At 35.1% G+C, this 12,352-nt stretch overlaps 1 long non-coding RNA gene across 1 annotated transcript; it reads right to left on the minus strand.

Moving 5' to 3' along the window:
• Nucleotides 1-11,291: 11,291 nt before the first annotated feature.
• On the minus strand, nt 11,292-12,075 carry LOC116539774. Its single transcript, XR_004264186.1, has 2 exons — nt 12,035-12,075; nt 11,292-11,503 (listed from the first exon to the last, which is right to left on the minus strand). It is a non-coding gene; the product is annotated as an uncharacterized LOC116539774 (long non-coding RNA).
• Between the last annotated feature and the right edge of the window lie 277 nt (nt 12,076-12,352).

A 12,352-nucleotide genomic window follows, 5' to 3' on the forward strand; every position in this document is an offset into this window, starting at 1 on the left:
AATCTCAGATAGCCAAATCATTGGAGACCAACAGAGATGTATTAAGGATTGGAATCTGAGAAAGAGTATAGGAGCCTTTCAATCAGTATGAAGAAAATAGTGACCATGGAGGAAAAAATCCAGCCATACAGCTCCAAAGAAGACAAGTGGGGTATCCTGAGGGGAAAATGTACAGGGGATTGAGAAACTTGTAATAAAAATGACTGAAACGGGAGATGTCAAGGGGAGGGGAAGACAGAGAATACAAACTGAGCTTTTTCTCCACGGAGAAAGTGCATGATTTTTCGAAGAGCCCAAAACTCCATGAAAAAAAAATGTTCTTCTTATTGTTTGCTCTTTCCTCTCACAGCAGCCTAGCTGGAAAGCAAAGTCAGCTGGAAAAACACAATGCAACCTTCTGTTCAAGGGAAAGTGGGGGGAAAAAGAAGTCCAAGTTTGCCTCCTTCTTACCCACTCTTGAGGCACATTTTTATCCCATTGTTGGACTCTGTGTTTTCCCAGTGGTTGCCATGGCATCAAAGAGACAAATGCATTGCTCCCATTTTAAAGCTGAATTCCCTTGCAGACAAAATTGTTTCCATTTGAGGATATTTTCATGCTCACACACAACCAGAACTGCTTTCAAAAGAATGTGTCTTTAAAAATATGAGTGAAATGCATTGCATTCTTCTGGTAATAGAAGAAACATATTTTTATTTTTAAAATGGATAAAAATATTTGAAAAATGAAATGCAATTACCTTATGGGTCTTCACCTACAGATGATCATGGCTGACATTTTGGCATATTTATTTCAGGTCTTTCACCTACAAATATATATATATATTGTATTATACATTGCAAAATTGCAGCCTGATTACGTACACAATTATACATGCTCCTTTTTCTTCACTTGATATCCCAAAGACATACTCTTCCAAAGCACGGCTATAAAACCCAGAGATGCTCTTTATAGCACTTTCACATTTTGCTAATTTGCATCTTGCATATTCTTATGAAAAAAAGAATTTAGTTAGACAGCAGTCTGGCCTTCATGTCCCCATGAATCTAAAAGTTTGAGAGAAGTTAGCAGCAGGGAAGGATGGGTTAACTGTGTTAGAAAATGCTTGAAAAGAAAAGACTTTGCTCTCCATTAATTTATGCTATGAAAGAGAGAACACAGTTTTGCATATTATCCTGGGACTATTTAAAGAAAATAAACTGAGAAGTTAACTATAAAATGTCATGATTTTTCTTTCAATAATTACATGTTCTTTAAAATTATAAGCATATTTTACAATTAGTAATTCCTTAGCCCATTCATCCTTCCAAAGCAGGTTAAGGTTAGTAGGAAACCAGACTCCAAAGGGTATAAAAACATGAATGAAGACAGTGTGCTATAGTGGAAATATTTGGGGTTTCACATCAAACTAAAGTGCTTTCAAAACTAAGCCCTGCAATTAAGAGATGTGTGACCTTTGACATGTTACTAAAGCTCCCTAACTCTCAATTTCCTTATCTCTAATAATTTAGATTGAAAAAATACCCAGCCCAGGGTTGCACTGAGAATTAAATGAGAAGAAACATGGGGAGTGGAAAAGGCCAGGTGCATTGGTTCATGCCTGTGAGCCAGCACTTTGGGATGCCAAGGCAGGAGGATTGCTTGAGGCCAGGAATTTGAGACCAGCCTGAGCAACATGCAAGACTCTATCTTTTTAAAATAAACATTTAAAAAGAGCATTCATATGTTTAAAAATAAACATATGAAAAGAGCATTACTCAATAACTGACACATAGTAGGTACAGCAAATATTGATACTCTTCTTTCAATGGCAATCTGAGCTAGAACTTAAATTCTATCCTAGTATTACACCATTTCTATGAGCAATGATGTTTGCAGTGTTCATTATCCAAATGGCTAGTGACTATGTTGTTTTTTTAGCTCCACATTAACAAACATTCTTGGTAAACACAGCCTCCAATCTCATCTTATTACAAGTTAGGTTATGTAAAAAATTTTCTAATGAAATTTAAGAGTCAGGAAGAATAGGAATGTTCACATTTCCAATAGGTTCCCTTTTCTGGGAAAAGTAGAGGAAATGAGTTAATTTGTGTACCATCAAAATCCAAAGAGAATAAAACACTTCCCCTGTTTGCCGTTAAGAAACTTCCTTAACTATTCTACCAGAGCTTCCAGAATCAAGATTAAAAAGAAAAAGAAAAAATTATGTCTCCACACACTTCATATCAATAGAAGGATGTTGAAACAGTGCTGGTAAACAGAGTAAGGAAGCAAAAGCCTCGTTAGAACCTAATTGTTTTCTAATTATCCATACTGGAAGTGGATGTTATCAGGTGTTTGCTCAAGAGACTTTTGAAGATTATGAGATTAAATGAGATCAAGTATTGACTAAAGTTCCTGAAAATATATAGCAGACACCAAAAACATTCTTGTTAATATGGCCAAGATCAACTTAAGGCCTAAGAAATGGTAAAAGCATGGTTTATTTTTGGATATTCGATTTATTTACTTAGCGTGTTTTAGTCAAGGTAACTAAAATCAAAACCACTTGCATAAGTAAATCAATGTAACATTAGAAATGGAACAATTCATACCCTATATTTATATCCACCCTAGGTACTAACTAGTACTAGTATGAAATAGATAATTGATGATAGATAGATAGATATAAAGCAAAACACTATTTTAACCATTTAAAAATTAGCTATGGAACTGACCTAGGCTGCTGAGAAAACCTATAGATTTCTATATATTGATTTCATTTTACAGATGCTGAAAACAATAACCAGAAAAGTTTCATGATTTGGCTAATCATCTAAAAAATTAAAAATCAAAACAAATATTTGGATTTTCTTCGTGTGACGATGATGAGCCATTGAAAGTTTTTTTTATCATGAAGGCTATGGTTATACTGTCACTAAAATGTCTTAGAAATTTATTTTAGAAAGTAGTTTTCAGAATAAACTGAAAGAAGGAGAAATTGGTGTCAGAAAGGTAAAATAGGAGGCTAGTGAAACAGTCCAGAAGAGGGGTCATTTTTTAAAATGTGGTATTAGACACGTGTGCTTCCACTGAAAGGAATTCTGTTTGGTTTGGTATGATTTGGTTTTGGTTTCGATTTAAATCTTTTGTTCCTTCTACCCCATTAGTAATACCTTTTCTATTGTCTTTCTTTTATTTTTTAAAAAAATTTACCAAATACCCAGACATCAAAGAGATATCTTTTTTTTTTTTTAAGAGGAAATTCAGCTGTTTTCCTGACCCACTCCTTGTCCAAAGCATTCTCAGAAACTTCTGACTTGTGACCTTCCATTCTTGCTTTAGAGTCCAGCCTCTGGTTCTCTGTAACTATAGGGGCAGATGTTGAAATCAGCCACAGTGTTTTACATTCAGCCTCCATCCTCTCCGCTCAAAGTACATACCAATGTGGACCCCCTCAAAGAAGCCACCTTTATGTGCAGCCATAGGCTATAAATTCTTTGTGAGATTATTTCTCAGCAAAAGAGAGACATGAAATGTCTACCAGCCAGCCTTCCCAAATGAATCTTGACTTTTACCCACAAGATCTTTCAGACTGAGGCGAATTTATTTGTAGTGAGACTTTACAAATCCACAAAAAGCTTTTCCTTTTAAGATACCCATTCCTGAGGTTTTTGAGCTAAGGAAAGCTGACGAGGCTTGGCAAGTACAGAGTTTATGATTTTAGTGGGCTACATTTTGGGTCCCAGACTTTTTATGATGGTAACAAGCTTTCTCATTCTTTTGAAAAGTATTGCCTGCCTCAGTGAATATATGTGGGGTTTTTTTTCCACTATGGGAATATCTTTCTTCTTTGGAATATACTTTTCTACCTGAAATAAACTGAAGAAATAGGACATGATGATGAAAGAAAAATATGATGTTTGTTTTCATGAGATCAGTAAGTAAAACTTCTTACTGTTCTAATAAACAGCCAAGAAAATGCTACATAATTGACGAAGCTCAATGAAATTTAAAATCGAAAGCTATTTTAAAAATTATCTAGTTTGACTTTTCATTTTTTGCATAAAAAAGGAAACAGCTCTCTACTTTTTAAGAAAATAATTCCTTGTTGAGCATACTAGTCTGTTCTCATGGTGCTAATAAAGCCATACCCAAGGCTGGGTAATTTATGAGGAAAGAGGTTTAGCGGACTCACAGTTCCATGTGGCTGGAAAGGCCTCCCAATCGTGGTAGAAGGTAAAGGAGAAGCAAAGGCACATCTTACATGGTGGCAAGCAAGAGGGCATGTGCAGGGGATATAAAGTCATCAGGTCTCGTGAGACTTATTGACTATCATGAGAAGAACACAGGAAAAAAACCCACCCCCATGATTCAACTGCCTCCTACCAGGTCCCTCCCATGACACATGGGGTTTATTGCAATTTAAGGTGAGATTTGGGTGGGGACACAGAGCCAAACCATATCACTGAGCAAAATATAATAAACTAAAGAATATTCCCAAAGTTCTCTAATAAAAATCTAAAACAAACCTGGTAAATGGTTCAGAGCTTAAGGATTATCTGATATGGAAAATATTCAGTAGAAGTATTATTTGAGGGCTAATATGTTTACTATGTTCCAAGATCTATTTAATATGCCAGGTTTATTAATATAGGAGAAAAATATTTTTAAAACCTCTGGCACTTTTGCAAAGCACTTATTAAATAATTCCAAACTTCCCTGTTGTCTTTATCTACCACCAAACTGTAAGCTCTGGAAAGTTGGGGATGGCATCTGACTTGCTAATCATCATTGTATCAGTGACTAGAGACACAAGTTTTCCGTTGCTATGTGTTGAATGCGTTCGTTAACTAATTAACTAAGATTCTAACATCAGGGCTGTTTTTTAAAATAAACTTTTTACTTCTGAAATATTTTTAGGTTTACAGAAAAGTTGCAGAAATAGTAACAGAGTTCTCATATACTCCTTACCCAGTTTTAGTCTCTCCTAATGTTACCATCTTACATTTCCATGGTACATTTGTCAAAATGAGAAGTCAACATTACTGCGTTGCTACAAAGTAAACTCCAGAATTTTTTTGGACTTCAATTAATTTTCCCAGTAGCATTCTTCTTCTATTCCAGTACCCAGTCCAGGGAACCACATGTGTTATGTCACTGTCACTTTAATGTCCTCTGGTCTGTGACAGTTTCTCAGAACGTCCTTATTTTTCACCACATTGAGAGTTTTTAAAGGAGTTTTGATTACGTGTTTTTCGAAGTGTCCTTGATTTTGTCTGATGCTTTTCTCATCACTAGGCTGGGATTATGTGTTTTAGGAAAGAATCCCACAGAAGTGAAGTGTCCTCATTACACATATTAGGGAAACATGATGTGCACATGACATTACTGGTGATGTCAACCTTGGTCATATGGTTAACGTAGTTTGCTGGGTTTCTCCACTGTAAAATCACCATTTTTTTCCATTTCCTATTCTATTCTTTCAGAGCAAAACTGTAAGCATAACAACATTCGAAAAGGGGAAGGAAGGTATCTACATAAATTATTTGGAATTTTTCTGTCAGGAAGATTTGTCTCTTCTCCCCTATTAGTATTCAATCATATATATCTATTCTAATATATATAGATAGATATAATTTCTATGTCATGTCACATTTCTAAATTATGCTAGTTATTTTGTTGCTCAAATTAGTCCAGCTTTGGACATTGGGTATTCCTTCAGTTTGACTACTGCCTTGTATTGACATGCTCTCATCGTTAAATTTCTTTTACTTTTTGGTACTACAAGATGCTCCAGACTCATCTTGAATTTTTCTTGCCCAATTCTGGAACCAGCCATTTCTCCAAGGACCCCTGGTTCATTTAACTGGAAAATTATAACTAAGATCTGTTCACTGGAGTGCTTGTCTCTCCTGAATGATGTCTCTAGATTTTCATTCTGGCAGAGCCAGATAATGTACATATATTATCATGCATATAATATATACACATATCTAAAATATTTCCTATATTAGTCCTTCTGTGTATATATTTGGGGTTTTCTGTATGCAGTTTCCATTGTTTATTTCTAATTTTTAAATGACATTTATTACTTTTTTAAAGAAATTCAACTTTTATTTTGCATATGGGGTATGTGTGTTGGTTTGTTACACTTGTATATTGCACCCAGGTAGTGAGCACAGTACCCAATAGGTAGTTTTCAACATGCCCCCTCCTCTCTTCCCCCTCCAGTAGTCTTTAGTGTCTTTTGTTCTCATGTTTATGTCCATGTGTGCTCAACATTTAGCTCCCACTTATAAGTGAGAACATAAGGTATTTGGTTTTTTGTTCCTGCATTAGTTCACTTAGGATTATGCCCTCCAATTGCATCCATAGTGATGTAAATGACATGATTTCATTCTTTTTTATGGCTGCATAGTATTCCATGTTATATATGTACCTCATTTTCTTTATTAACCATTGATGGGCACCTAAGTTGATTCCATATCTTTACTATTGTGAATGGTGAGGCAATTAACATACAAGTATATGTGTCTTTTTGGTAAACTGATCTATTTTCTTTTATTTCTCACAAACTGCTTTCCACAGTGGCTGAACTAATTGGTATTCCCAACAGAGTTAAAGTGTTCCCTTTTCTCTGCAGCTTTGCCACTATGTGTTGTTTTTTTACTTATTTATAATAGTCATTCTGACTAGCATGAGATGGTATCTTATGATTTTGATTTGCATTCTCTCATGATTAGTGATGATGATCATTTTTATATGCTTGTTGATGACATGTATCTCTTCTTTTGAGAAATGTCTGTTCATGTCCTTTGCCAATTTTTTTAATAGGTTTATTTGTTTTTTGCTTGTTGATTTAAGTTCCTTATAGATTCTGGATATTAGACCTTTGTCAAATGCATAGCTTTCAAATATGTTCTCCCATTCTGTGGGTTGTCTGTTTATGCTGTTGATACTTTCTTTTGCTATGCAAAAGCTCTTTAATTTAGTTAGGTCCCACTTGTCAATTTCTGTTTTTGCTGCAGTTGCTCTTGGTGACTTAGCTAAAAATTATTTCCCAAAACCAATGTCAAGAAGGGGATTTCCTAGGTTTCCTTCTAGAATTCTTATCATTTGAGGTCTTACATTTAAATCTTTGAGTTAATTTTTGTATATGGTGAAAGGTAAGGGACTAGTTTCATTCCTCTGTGTGTGGCTAGCCAGTTATTCCAGCACCAATTATTGACTAAGGAGTCCTTTCCCCCTTGCTTGTTTTCATCAGTCTTGTCAAAGATCAGATGGTTGTAGGTGTTTCATTGATCTATATGTCTGTTTTTGTACCAGTACTATGCTGTTGTCATTACTCTAGTTTTGTAGTATAGTTTGAGGTTGGGTAGCACAGTGATTCTATCTTTGTTCTTTTTGCTTAGGATTGCTTTGGCTAGCCAGGATCTCTTTTAGTGCCGTATGAATTTTAGAATAGTTTTCTCTAATTCTGTTAAGAATGTCATTGATAACTTGATAGGAATAGTGTTAAATCTGTAAATTGTTTTGGCAGTATGGACATTTTAACAACATAGATCCTTTCAATCCATGAGCATAGAATGTTTTTTCCATTTATTTGGGTTGTCTCTGATTTCTTCATCAGTGTTTTGTAGTTCTCCTTGTAAAGATCTTTTTTGCCTCCTTGGTTAGCTGTATTCCTAAGTATTTCATTTTCTTTGTGACTATTGTAAATGGGGTTGTGTCTTGATTTGATTCTCAGCCTTGCCATCATTGATGTACAGAAATGCTACTTATTTCTGTACATTGACTTTGTATACTGAAATCTGACTAAGATCATTTATCAGTTCATACAGCCTATTGGTGAAGTCTTTAGGATTTCCTAAGTATAGAATCATATTTTCATTGAAGGGAGATAGTTTAACTTCCTATTTGAATGACTTTTATTTCTTTCTCTTACCTGATTTCTCTGTCAAGGATTTTCCATCTATGTATATATCAAGCCAGACATGAGATATGCCGGTGTCTCCTACTCCAGTCCCACAGAGTTCATTCTAGCCTTCCCCTCTTGCTTACCTGTAACCTCCCACTCCAATCATGAGAATCATGGTACCCACCATCCACCACCCAATGACTTATTTGTTCAACTTACTTAGGTTAGCTTTTTTCCACACACACCCTTTAGTGCAGTTATGTTGTATATTTGTAGTACAGCTGTTAGATTCACTTGCTTCCATCCTAAGATCTCTTACATCCAAGCTGGTTTTTTATAGTTTACATACATTCAATTTTCACTGCATGTGATGGACTTTTAAAAATGCAGTTATGCACCCATCAACCCAGTACTATGCAGAATAGTTCCACCACCCTAAACTGTTCCTGCATGTCCCCTGTGTAGTCAACCACTCCTCCAATCCACCAACCCTTGGCAACCACTGACCTATTTCCTGTCTCTATACTTTTGCCTTTCCAGAATGTCATATGAATGAAATAATACAATATGTAATCTTTAGGATCTGGCTTCTTACCCTTAGTAAAATGCATTTAAGATTCATCATGTTATTGTAGGATTCAATTGTTCATTCTTTTTTATTGCGTAGTAATGTACCATTAAATGTATATACCACGGTTGGTTTATCCATTCCCTCCATTCCCCTGCTGAAAGACATCTTCATTGTTTCCAGCTTTCAGTGATTATGAATAAAGCTGCTCTAAACATTTATATGCAGGTTTTTGTGTGAATTTAAATGTTCAACTCACTTGAGAAACACCTAGGAGTATGACTTCTTGGTCATATGGTAAGTATATGTTTAACTTTATGAGAAACTGGCAAACTGCTTTCCAAAGGCTTTTAAAAAATATTACAGTATAGACTGCAGACTGAAAATCAGTCTTAAACCAGTTCAACCATAAAATTCAGTATAGCATTAATAGTTTATCAACATAATTTTTAAAACTATTCTACTTAAAAGCTCCTCTAAAAATGTCAACAATTATGGGTAACTGGAAGATCTCAGGCCAATTGTTAATCTGAGACTAGTGCTGTATTACAAACAAAAATTACCAGGTTAAATTAGTCTTTGTTTTGAGGATGTATAGCCAATGTAGCTAGTTCATATGAATAAACTAGTATCAGACAAAGAAGATGGTAATTATCTACAAAACACATTAAAATTCTACAAATGTTAATGAAGAACTTGTTTGCATTACTTTAGAGCATCATGCCTCTCAGATATAACACTACCAAACTGTTAATTTTCAGAAATATTACATGATGGTCCCTCAGACGCATTAGTGAAACTCATCTTTTGTATATCATATATCTTAAATGGTACCTTTTCCATTGACCCTCTCATTCATGTAGAATTACTCCAAAATTATTTGAAAGTTGTCTTAACATTATCCTCAAACTTCTTCATTAAGTTCAATCATATACTTGATTAAGAATTTTTTTAATATCTTTGCTAAAATGTAAGCTGTTAGCTCTTCAGAAAGAAGATTGTTTATTTTATTTCTTTATTTTCTCTACAGCTCCAGAAAGTCGGAAGACAATTAGTAGGCATTTTCAATATTTTCATTTACAGCTCAATGTGTAATTTATGTGTAATTTTCTTTTATCCTCTCCCCCAAAAAGAAAAGATAGAAAAGTAGGTTATCAATAAATAAATAAAATACATTTTTATGTTCTGATTACCGCCTCTGCCTATGATGCTATATGCAGTTTCTGACCAGCTGAGCTAATTATGACCTCAAATTCTCCATTTATTCAAATAAATGTCTTCCACTCTTGTCTTTGGTCCTTCTCTCAAAAATTCTAGAGCTTTTCTGTGTCTGAAATATCATGCAGACTAATTTTTTTTAATTTAATTTGAACTTTTACTCTTTACAACCCTATTAATGGGTATAAACTATCCATCTTTATAGCAATCTATCTTCAATGTAGATCAATTTTAAGAGTTGAGAGAGGTAATTCTTTCTCTGTATTCAGGATCCACGACCAACTTCAAGGTATGCAATCTGTATACAGCTGCATAGGGGCCTCACTTGATTTAATGCTCTGCTGTCTCTGTCTTGAAATCAATAATCTTTTAACAAATTTAAATTCACTGCTAAGTAGTGTACCACCGAGTATACATACCACAGATTGTTTATCTCTCCCCTGCTGAAAGACATCTCTTTTACTCCCAGTTTTTAGTTTTTGATTTTGAACAAAGCTGCTCTTTGTTCAATAAATAAATTGCAGCAATAATCACTAAAAACTGGAAGCATTTTCATTTTTCACTGGGCCCCACAAGTTATTTAGCCAGTCACGTCAAGACCATATTTCAATCACCAACCAAAGTACTTCAAGGGCTTTCTGTAGAACAGTACATACTTCTCCTTCTAACAGAATCATAGCCTCCTGAATTAGTCATCTCCGTTCTGCAAATACCACAGTACAAATTCCTTTTCCCTTCTTTGTCAGAAATGATGGAGAGGTGGGAGAGAAGTGGGGAGGGACATGATATTCAAAACTCTTCTTTACAGTTTTTATACTCAGTAGACTTTCTCTAATAGCCCAAATTAATAAGGCTTATTATTCAGGGGTTCCTCTAGCAATCCCACCCCTATTTCCAAATAAACTCCATATTTTATCTTCCGGGACCTGAAATCAGAGGGAACATGGTGTGACAGACGAAACTTGGCATTAGATAGATATGGTACAAATCCCATTTTGACCACTCACAAGGTTTTTTATCATGGTGAAATTATTTAAACACTAAGGCTCAAGTTTTTTATTGTATATATTTTTGGGGTGCAAAGTAATGTTGTGATATATGAATAATATGCAGAATTATTAAATCAACCTAATTTACTATCCATCACTTCAAATAATTATCACTCTTTGTAGTGAGAACATTTGAAATTTACTCTTCGCAATTTTGATAGATATATTAACTATAGTCATCATGCTGTGGAGTACATCCCAAAAAATTTATTCCTCCAGTCAAAAAATTAAAAGTTTGTGCCCTTTGACCAAGATTTCCCCATTTCCCATAACTCCAGCCTCTGATAACTGCCATTCTACTCTCTGGTTCTAGGAGTTCAAAGTTTTAGATTCCACATATTAGTGAGATCTTGTGGTATCTGGCCTTCTATGCCTAGCTTATTTCACTCAGCACAGCATCCTCCAGGTTCACTCACATTGTCACAAATGACAGGATTTCCTTCTCTTTTAAGACTCAATGGTATTCAATTGGGTATATAAAGCACCTTTGTAAAATGCATTCATCCATTGATGGCCAGGTTTTGTTAATTTAAAAATAGATAATGATACTTTTCCACAGATTTTTATAAGGACTTTTTTGAAAACTAGAAAAGGTATATGCTCAATAAAATTACTAAGGAATTATTTCCTCTATAAAAATACACACCCTTGGGTGAGTAACACTGTGAAGACTCCACAGGTTTCCTCCCCTTGGACTCTTCAGTTCAGGGCTCTTTTCTACATTGTAATGTTGCCATCAAAATTTCATTACATGTATTTGTGTCCTGGCTGAAAAACACAAAGGGATAGAGAATAAGTGCCAGCGTATATCCCTATTCCTTACATTTGGCATAACCTTATTAAATTGTTGGGATAGAAATGAAAGGAAAATAGGGAATGCATCAAAAGCAACCTTTATTCATAGTTTTTCAAGAGCTAGCTCAGTTGCATCACCAAAGGCTTGTAAGCCCACAGCTCTCCTTCTAGATTTGATTGCTCCAGATTTCTCTTTCTTATTACTACTTAAGATATTAGAAGTAAGAAGAAAGTTTCTTAATCTAAGTTTTGCTTATAAAACTTTACTTCTGTTTGTAAAAAAAAAATCTATTTTTAATTCATCACCATTCCCTTGAATACCAGTAATATGGCTTACTTCAGAGAAACATAAGGTCAGGTATGGTGGCTCATGCCTGTAATCCCAGCACTTTGGGAGGCTGAGGCGGGCAGATCCCGAGGTCAGTAGTTCAAGACCAGCCTGACTAACATGGTAAAACCTCGTCTTTGCTAAAAATGCAAAAAGCCAGGCATGGTGGCACACACCTGTAGTCTCAGCTACTCAGGAGTCTGAGGCAGGAGAATCACTTGAACCTGGGAGGTAGAGGGTGCAGTGAGCTGAGATCACGCCACTACACTCCCACCTGGGCAACAGAGAGAGACTCCATCCCAAAAAAAACAAAAACAAAAACAAACATAAGAAACATTAGAATTTTCGATGTCTTGTTACTGAAGAAATCAGACTAAAAATTGTTTCATGCAATTATCATAACTAAATGATGTGGCCAAATTCCAAAGGGATGTCTTCACGGAGGACATTCCATAACGAATCTTTTCAGAGCTATTTATAATTGTTTCACTTGA

The sequence above is a fragment of the Sapajus apella genome, unplaced genomic scaffold (assembly GCF_009761245.1).
Source record: "Sapajus apella isolate SASKATOON/1434 unplaced genomic scaffold, GSC_monkey_1.0 scaffold133, whole genome shotgun sequence".
In the NCBI taxonomy this organism is placed as follows: Eukaryota; Metazoa; Chordata; class Mammalia; order Primates; family Cebidae; genus Sapajus; species Sapajus apella.